Source organism: Tupaia chinensis, unplaced genomic scaffold, assembly GCF_000334495.1.
Source record: "Tupaia chinensis unplaced genomic scaffold, TupChi_1.0 Scaffold144010_1, whole genome shotgun sequence".
NCBI classification, from domain to species: Eukaryota; Metazoa; Chordata; class Mammalia; order Scandentia; family Tupaiidae; genus Tupaia; species Tupaia belangeri.
The window spans coordinates 2,218,792-2,228,561 of NW_006203862.1; the positions used below are offsets into that span (position 1 = coordinate 2,218,792).

The window sequence follows — 9,770 nt, forward strand, 5'->3', positions numbered from 1 at the left end:
AGCCACTCAAGTTCCCTGTATATTCTAGGTATCAATACCTTATCTGAGGAATCATTTACAAATATTTTCTCCCATTCTGAGGATTGTCTTTTCACTTTAGTTATAGCTTCCTTGGTTGTGAGGAAGCTTTTAGCCTCATATAATCCCACTTGTTTATTTTAGGGACCATTGCTTATACTTTACGATTCTTATTTTAAAAATCTTTGCCTACTCCAATGTCTTCAAAAGTTTCCCCTATGTTTTCTACCAGTAATTTTGTAATTGGAAACTTTATATTTAAGTCTTACAACCATTTTGAGTTAAATCTAGTTAATGGTGAGAGATAGGAGTCCAGTTTCATTTTTTGGCAATTTTTACAACACCATTTGCCAAAGAGACTTTCTTTTCTCCACTACATTGTCTTACACCCTTATCAAAGACTAGCTGACTATATGATTTGGGATTTATTTCTGGATTCTCTTTCTTTTCCATTGGTCTATGCTTCTATTTTTGTGTCAGTACCATACTGTTTTAATTATCATTGCTTTGTAGTATACTTTAAAATGGAGTAGTGAGATGTCTCCTAGTTTATGATTTTGATACTGTACTGTTTTGGCAATACTAGATCTTTTTTGATTCCAGATTGATTTTGTAATTGTTTTTTCTATTTGTGTGAAGAAGTCTCAGGTAAGTGGATCAGAATTACATTAAATATGTAAACTAATTTGTGTAGGACTGATATTTAGAGCATATTCATTCTTCCAATCCAAGATCACAGGATGTCCTTTCATTTTTTTATATTGTACTCAATTTCTTTTTTCAGTTTTTTATAGTTTTCATTGTAAAGATCTTTCACTTCTTTGGTAGGGTTTATTTCTAGATATTTTATTTGTTTTGTAGCTATCATAAATGCGATTGCTTTCTTTAATTCTGTCTCAGTCTTGTGGTATAAAAAATGCTGTAGATTATCCTACAACTTGTCTTATCTGATTGCACTGTCTAGGACTTCCAGCACTCTATAAAAAAGGAGTGGAGAGAGTGGGAAACTTTGTCTTGTTCCAGTTTTTAGTGGGAAAGCTTTTAGCTTTTCCCATTCAGTATGATGCTTACAGTAGGTCTTTCATATATAACTTTTATTATGTCAAAAAAATTGTCCCTATTCCAATTTTGCTTACAGTCTTGATCATGAAGCTCCCAGACAAATTTTAATTTTTTTTCTTATTTCTGTGAAGAATGTCACCAGTAATTATATAGCAATAGCTCTGTATATATAAATTAACTTTGGTGGAACTGACATTTTGATTATATTGATGCTTCCAATTTTTTTGCATCATACTCAATTTCTATTTTTAGTTTTTCATAGATTTCCTTGCAGAGGTCTTTCACATCTTTGGTTAAGTTTACTCCTAGGTATCTTATTTTTTTTTTTTTGCATCATACTCAATTTCTTATTTTTAGTTTTTCATAGATTTCCTTGCAGAGGTCTTTCACATCTTTGGTTAAGTTTACTCCTAGGTATCTTATTCATTTTGTGGCTATTATAAATAGTGTTGCTTTCTTAAATTCTGCCTTAATCTGTTCATTGTTGGTGTACAAAAATGCTATAGATTTTTGTATGTTGATTTTGTATTCTGTTATTTTGCTGAATTTATCTATCACTTCTGGGTGCTTTGGAAAGTTTTAACCACTGTAGAAATTAAGAAACAGTTCTGCTAATGGAAAAGAAATAACACTCTTAAGTCAACAGTTCTGGACAAACAGTACCCTAGGGTTCTTTTGCCAGCAAACTATTGAGACTGTAGCAGCAGAAGGAAATGACAGACAATCCATAGACTGTTGTCTGAGGGGTTGGTGCTGACCATGCCCCAGCTCTGTCCATGAATGCCTTCTGCCCAACCCCATGTGGGCTTCTGGAGAGAGTCTGTATGTCTAAACCCTCCATTCAGCTATGTGAGCTGTGTACCCTACTAAAAATCTGGTCCTGGACCAGTAGCTAGACAGCATCTGGGAGCTGGGTAGAAATGCAAAGTCCTAGGTTCCAGACCTACTGCATCAGAATCTCCAGTTTTTAAAAGATTTTTGCCATAGGGGTGTGCTTACTGGAGAGACAGAGAGAGAGATGAAGATAGGAGAAGTGAGAAATCATGTCCCATGGGGAATGGCCACACTACAATCCCTCCTCCTCCATTCTCCTCCTCGGATTTTGGGCATGTACACTCATATGCCCCTCTTGATTTTTGAGTCACCAGGTCCAGAACTCAAACCATTGTTGGCCATGTGGAATTCCAGTGCCTTAACCACTGTACCACTTGCTGACTCCAGAATATGCATTTTAACACGATACTCAGAGGATTTTTGTGCCCATAAAAGTTGGCAACACTGCCTCATATTATTCATCTCTCCAAACACACACAATCTTGGCTTCTCCAGTAGAATTAGAATATCACCATCCTTTCTGGGTGTGAGAATGTTCTACTGCTTTTCATCCTCTACTTGCTATCAGATATTTATTTTTTTAAGCAATTATTTTATTAATTTTATTTATCATTACTATTTTTTAATTTGACTAGAGAAAGAGTCAAAGTGAGAAAATAAGCTGCCAGGCCCAGGACTTTATAGACAACCATGTGGGAGTCCAGTGCCTTAACCACCCTGAAACCTGCTGGCCCACAAATATTTACTTATTAAGGACAACTTTAAGCCCCTGCCTCCAGCTTAAGAAAAAAAAAGAAAAGAGAAAAGAAAGGAAACAAGAATGACAGAAAATGCATGCAAAGTAGGGATGCTAGATTTAGTAAATAAAAATACAAAACACCCATTTAAGTTTGAAACTCATATATGCAGTGACTAATTTTTTTTAGTTTAAGTATGTCTCAAATGTTGCAAGTGCCCTGTATTTATTTTATTTATTTATTTTTAAAAATAAAGTAATGTGCTTTTTTTTTTTTTTTTTTTTGGAGAGGTTTTCGCTATAGGGCGCGTGCGCTCGCCAGACAGACAGAGAGAGAGACATAGAGACAGAAAGCGAGAAATCACCCCCCAGGGGAGATGGTCACGCCGCAATCCCCCCTTCTCCTCCATTCTCCTCTTGGGCTCTTGGGCACGCACGCACACGCGCCGGGCGTGAGATTTAAGCCACCGGGTCCGGGACACGAACCGCGGTCGACTACGTGGGAGTCCAGCGACATAGCCATTACGCTAACTGCTGGTTCCCAAAATAAAGTAATGTGCTTTGAACTTGTTCAAGTACTGATATTTCTGTATATAAAGATTTAGCATACCTGTATTTGTTTTATCTGGCAACCCTACTTAGTAGTTGAAGTCCTGGGCTACCTTATTTTCCCTTGCCCCATCTCTGCCTACTTGATGTTCAAGACCCTCTCTTGCTTCCAGGAGTAGTGGCTTTTGTTCAAGCTTCAGATCATGGTTTGCTTTTTCCCTCCCACTTCAGGTGATAGTCATGTGACATGGTTAATAAAACATGGATTTTGCCATCAGAAAGATCTGAGATCTGGTTTTGTCAATTACCAGCTGAATGACTAAGCAAGTCTTTGTCTTTTTGAGCCTCTATCTCCTTCTCTGTAAAAGGAAGACATCACAGGTTGAACATCCCTATTTCAAAAATTTGAAATCCAAAAAGCTCCAAAATGAAAATGTTTTGAGTACTAATATAACATCACATTGAATATTCTATATCTGACCTCATGTTGACAGGTCACAGTCAAAACTAAATATCGTGTAAAATTATCTTCAGACTATGTGTCAAGGTTCATGTGAAACACAAATGAATTTCTTGTTTGGCCTTGAGTTCCATCCCCAAAATATCTCATTAATATGCAAATATTCCAGAATCCAAAAATTCTAAAGTATAAAACATGTCAGGCCCTGAGCATTTTGGATAAGGGATCCTCAACCTGTAGTACTGTCGATGGCAATAAGTTAGCACCCAACACGTAACTCCTCCACTGGTCTGAACTTCCTGGCTGCTTCTGGATTCTCTCTCTCTTTAAAACCTGCTATTTAGTTTATCTTTTTAATAATTTATTTTTTAATAATTATTTTTTATTTTTTTTTTACATTTTATTGATTCACTAAAGATTGTAATTAATTTAAAAACTTTAAATAGCAAGCACAGCTGATGTATACATATCTATGAACACATGTCTGACTTTAGGCATAAACTTCAGTGAGTAAAGTGAACATACTATAAAGTAGCACCTAGCTGGGGCTATATAGCTTACTGCAGTCATTAAATAGGTATTTTTAAATACATTTTTCAATTTAAAGAAAAACGATTTTAGTTTTAACAGATCAGAATAAAAAAAAGTTAAGAGAAACTTGCTTAAAACTTAAAGCCAGGGAAAAGGTTAGGCTTTAGTTCAAATAGTAGGTAGATGAACCTATCAACAGTTAAAGAGAAAACAAAAATCCCTAAATCTGGAAATTGAAGTATAGAAAAAAAAAATCAGTAATGTTTTAGTCTAAAGTAAAAAAATTCTATTTCACCAGTTCAGTCTCATATACTTAATCTCTCTTCTATTGAATTTGAAATGTTGCAGTGGTATGATCTTTCCATTTAAACTCTGGAAGTTAACATTCAATTTCTGACTTGTCCCCACTGTTACACTGATCATTTTCTTGGATGTTTTTGTACTCTTATATCTGTGTGTCCAACGTTAGTTTTCCTGGTATAGCACTCCCTTCAGTACTTCTTGGAGAGCTGGTCTAGTATTGGTAAATTCTTGCAGGTTTTGTTTATCTGGAATGTTTTTGTCTTTTTTCCCATATGAAAGATAATCTTGCTGGGTATAGTATTCTTGGTTGAAATTGTTTTTCACTTAACACTTTGAATATATTTTCCCATTCTTTTTTTTCTTGCTTGCATTGTTTTTGAGAGGTCTGATGTTAATCTGATGGGATATTCTTTGTAGGTAACTTGCAATTTCTCTCTTGCCAAATTTAGTATCTTATCTGTCTGTGGTTTTGGTCAATCTGGCTATGATGTGCCTTAGAGAAGATCTTCTTGGGTTAATTCTATGTGGAGTCCTTTGTATTTCTTGCATCTGGATATTTGAGTGCCTCTCTAGGTTTGGAAAGTTTTCTTCTAGGATTTCATGAAGTAGATTATCAATGCCCTTATTAGATTCTTAACTTTCTGGGATACCAATGATCTGGGAGTTTGGGCATTTAATGGTATCTAGTATTACTTGTATGTTATTCTCAATTTTTTTTTTGTTGTTGTTGGTTATTTTCTCAGCCTTTTTGGTGAAATTTTCTAGGTCAGAGGTTCTACTTCTACTTCTGAGATTCAATATTCTGTATGATTTTATCTGCTTTTAATACTTTTAAGGGAGGTTTTGATTTTCTGTATTATAGGCTTCATCTCTAACAATTCTGTTTGATTCTTTTTTATGGTGTGTGTTTCCTCTTTCATATCTTGTGAGAATTTCCTCACCTCCTGAACCTCATTGTTTCTTTTCTTCTGAGTCTTCTGGAATTCATTGTTTTTCTTCTCTTGCATCTCTGTTAGCTTTGTCATAAAAATATTGTAAATTCTTTATCTGACATTTTCATGAGTTCCCTTGTATTGTCTGTGGTGGATGAGGAGCTATTCTTTTCCCTTAGGGGAGAGATATTTTCTTGGCTTCTCATATATTTTTTGTGCCTCTGGTGGTTTCCAGTCATCTGATGGATTATACATTTTTTTCTGAAGTTTTTGGAGTTAAATCTGAGCATTCAGAGGCATGCAGTAGGAAGTGATTTACAATCTCTAAACAGTATCGTTTTTCTTCCTTTTTGCAACAGATTCAGTGGAAATTGAGGATTAATCTGACCCTGAAAGTATTCAGATATTTGGCTATTGTTCACCTAGACCTGTCTAGACCTGTCTGGAAACTCAGTATGTGGAAAAGTGAGAAAGGTAAAAAGAAAAGGAAAAGGGGGGGGGGAACAAGAGAGAGAGAGAGAGAGAGAAAATTAAAAAAATTAAAAATTTAAGTTAAAAATGAAAACTGCACAGTGCGCTAGTGTGCCACACAAAAAGAGGCTGCTCATAACCACATACACATGCCTGGTGATTGGCTTGTACTGTAGGGGTTGGGAGAAAGGTAAGAATTAGAAAGATAAAAGAGACAGAGAGAACTAAGAAGTTTAAATTTTTTTTTAAGGAAATAGAGAGAGAAAGACAGAGAGAGACAGAGAGAGTATATAGGGTGTTATAACCTGGCTGCTGGCTAGATCTTGGGGGCAGGAGGGTGAAGTCTGGGCAGAAGGTCTTCAGTGGGCCTAATCCCTGAAAGGGGCCGCTCAGAACTCAGATATAGATGGCTGGTGATTGGACTGTCCTGGCTCCTGGCTAGATCTGGGAGGCAGGAAGGTGAAATCTAGGCAGAAGGTCTTAAGTGGTCCTAATCTGGTTATCTCTTAATAACTAAAATCTGGGCAACCCTGACAGGCAAAACCCATTGTCCATAGGCCATCCCCTTCTTGAATATAGCTCCAGAGAAAAGGATGTGGATAGCACTTAGAAGGCCAAACCAGTGCCTTCTTCAGATAGCATCTCTTACTGGTCTTCCATGAACTCAGCTCTCATTTAATAGGCAGTTCCTACATTGCAAATTTAGTATGAGATCCTTCACTCAAGTTGCTTTCAAGCAAAATGTGATCATTATATGGTTTTTCTAGTAATAGCCACCTTTAGTTTGAGAGGACATAGTATATCACTATTGACATAGCCTTGAGAAGTAAAAAAACATGCTTTTTGTTTGTTTGTTTATTCTTAAATATAAAATTTACCAGGTAAGGGGCCAACAGGTGGTATGATGGTTAAAATGCTGGACTCTTACATGGCCAACAGTGGTCCAAGTTCCAGACCTGGTGGCTTGCATTCTCACTTTTTCTCTCTCTCATTTGCACACAGGCCCTATAGAAATTTTATAAAATGATAAATAAAATTAAATACAAATACTTCTTAAAAATAATAATAAACAAAATTAAGTAAATTTTTTAAAAGAAAATTTACAGAGTAAAGAAAAAGACAGATTCCTAGAATCCTAACTAATTTACACAGTAAGATGAACTCGTGCTCTCTTTCCTGACTAATTTTCTGCATGCTATGATTGTGGTTCTACAGTGATCACACTGTGATTATCTTTTTTTTCCTTCTTCACAGTTTTAACATACATGTTTTAATATCGTGAAATACAAGTACAAAACATTATACAAATATGCTTTCCACTACATGGAAATGAAATCATGCATTTGTGTTTTTACCAGAATCTGTATTGCCCAGTACTGGCCATTGTACCCCAATGGCTATCTACAGGGATATTATTATTATATTATTCCAGTGAGAGTTTGTCATGAATAAAAAAGTTCATAACTCATTTCAACCCTTGAAGATTTATTCTCATCTTAATAATATTGCTATTCATATATTTGGAGAACTGTTTTGAAATACAAAATCATTTTAGTCAAGAGTATCAATAATGGGTCATATTATTTCACATTCACCAAGATCTCTATTATCTAGGCATTGCAAAGACACTTTTGGCAAATTAAAAAAAAAAAAAAAAGACTTACTCCTTAATCATAGAGATGATACTTTAAGAATATTGGACTCTACTACTCATCTACTATTATCTTCTGTAATAAAGCCTTCCTCTATGCAAACTCTTGTTGTTTAAGAAATTGGCTTACTCTGTGGTGAAAGGTAAGGCCCAGTCTGTAGGTTTGTCCAGTAACACAATCACTAACCAACAAGTTTTAGGTTTTGCGGTTTAAGATACACATTCACGGGCCAGCTGGTGGTGTGGTGGTTGGGTTGTCAGAATCCAACATGGCTGACTGTGCAGTCCCAGACCTGGTGGCTTCGGGAACATACTGAAAACCAGGTACAGGTGTGAGCGTGCCCAAAATCCCCAGAGGAGAATAGAGGAAGAGGGATTGTGGTGTGTCTGTTGTCTCCGGAAGGTGCTTTCTCATTTTCTCTCTCTCTCTCTCTCTGGCAAGTGCATGTAACTTATAGCAAATTTTAAAAATGATAATAAAATAAAATATACTTTTAATTATCACAAGTTTGGAGTATTACAAATTTCATGCATTCTACAAAGAGTGTATACTTTTCTTCCTTGTTTGCTTTCTTTTTCTTTGAGAAAAAAATTTATTGTGATCTAAAATGCACTTATAAATATCCATAGAAGGCGTGTAATTCTTCACTGCTACGTAAATTTATTGGGAACATGGTATTCACCATCTAATCATGATGATGCCTAAAACATGATAAATGATGAGTTATACTCCAATAAATGCATCACTGATTTTTCAGCAATTATTGATTTAATAATAATTAACTTAAGACTATATAATGACATCTATATTCTGGAGTATCTATTTACTTTCATGTAGTGTGGTGGAATTTGGAGTATAATTGCACAAGGATGGTACAGAATATTTACTACTGAAATATTTTGTGCCTTCATGACAGGTAATATCCTTCCTGACTGAATATTAAAGCTTTGGTCTGCAGCATTGCTCCTGGATTCATAATGCCATAGCGTGTGAGTGTGTGCATGTAGTCTGTGAGCACACCCATGGAACGACTTGAAATATATCTATAGCATTACTGTCTATTATTTTGTTAAATATTATAGTCTATTTGTAAGCAACTACAACCCCACACAAATATTCTTAATTCTATTTTTAAAAATCTGTCAAACTGTAATTATTCTAATACATTTTTCTTATTTGAACACATATTGATTTTCTGAAAGGTACATATACTGTGTTAGAAAACTAGGTTTAGAAATGAATGCTTTGGTGGGACCAGCAGTTAGTGTAATGGTTATGTCGCTGAACTCCCACGTAGTCAACCGCGGTTCGAGTCCCGGACCCAGTAGCTTAAACTCACGCCGGGCGCATGTGCGTGCGTGCCCAACCAAGATCCCAAGAGGAGAATGGAGGAGAAGGGATTGCGGCATGGCCATCCCCTCATGGGGTGATTTCTCACTTTCTATCTCTCTGTCTCTGGCAAGCGCACGTGCCCTATAACAAAAACCTCTCTAAAAAAAAAGAAATGAGTGCTTCGGATTTTATACTATGAAATGTGCATTTCTGGTATTTGTTATATGCAGCATAAAGTTTAGATCAATAATTTCCAAATCCTGGACCCCCCCAATAGTTCATTTAGAAAATTCTTCAAAGTTATGGCTCCTGTAGCAGGTTTCAACAGATTAAATGTTAAGTTTGCAAAAATATGGAACACTTAATGAATTTGCATATCATCCTCATGTGGGGACCATGCTAATCTCCGTGTGGTTCCTATTTTAGCATTACATGCTGCCTAAAGGGGCACTGCTTTGCTGCTTTTAAATACTATTGCCAATGCCACTAGAGGTCAGCAGAGGTGAGAAGATATAGTCTAGTCAAATGATTTTTGCCTGTTGGTAACAGTGGGAGAGGAAATAGAAATTTTCTGAAGCTTTTTGTTTTTTGCATTTTTTTGTTTGTTTTTCTAAATTGGGAGTGAGGGGCCTGAAATTGATTCACACATTTACCCTCTATTTTCTCTAAGTATATTATAAAATATATTCAGCTCTATAGCTGAACAGTCAAAAATGTAGAGAAGTATCTCTTTTGAAGGTTGTTTTTTCATTTTAAAATGGAATTTACTGCAGGTCCCAGCATTAGCTGCTAATGTTGGGCATGAATTTTAGAGAACAGGGTTACAGTTAAAGACACAATATTTCAAAATAATGAAGAGTTTGAATGTAAAAATTACTTCTGCATGAAAT

General features: G+C 35.7%; 1 non-coding gene across 1 annotated transcript; it reads right to left on the reverse strand.

Annotated features, from left to right (window-relative positions):
- Positions 1–9,226: 9,226 nt before the first annotated feature.
- On the reverse strand, positions 9,227–9,332 carry LOC114005566 (U6 spliceosomal RNA). The gene has a single exon (XR_003547407.1). It is a non-coding gene; the product is annotated as a U6 spliceosomal RNA (small nuclear RNA).
- Between the last annotated feature and the right edge of the window lie 438 nt (positions 9,333–9,770).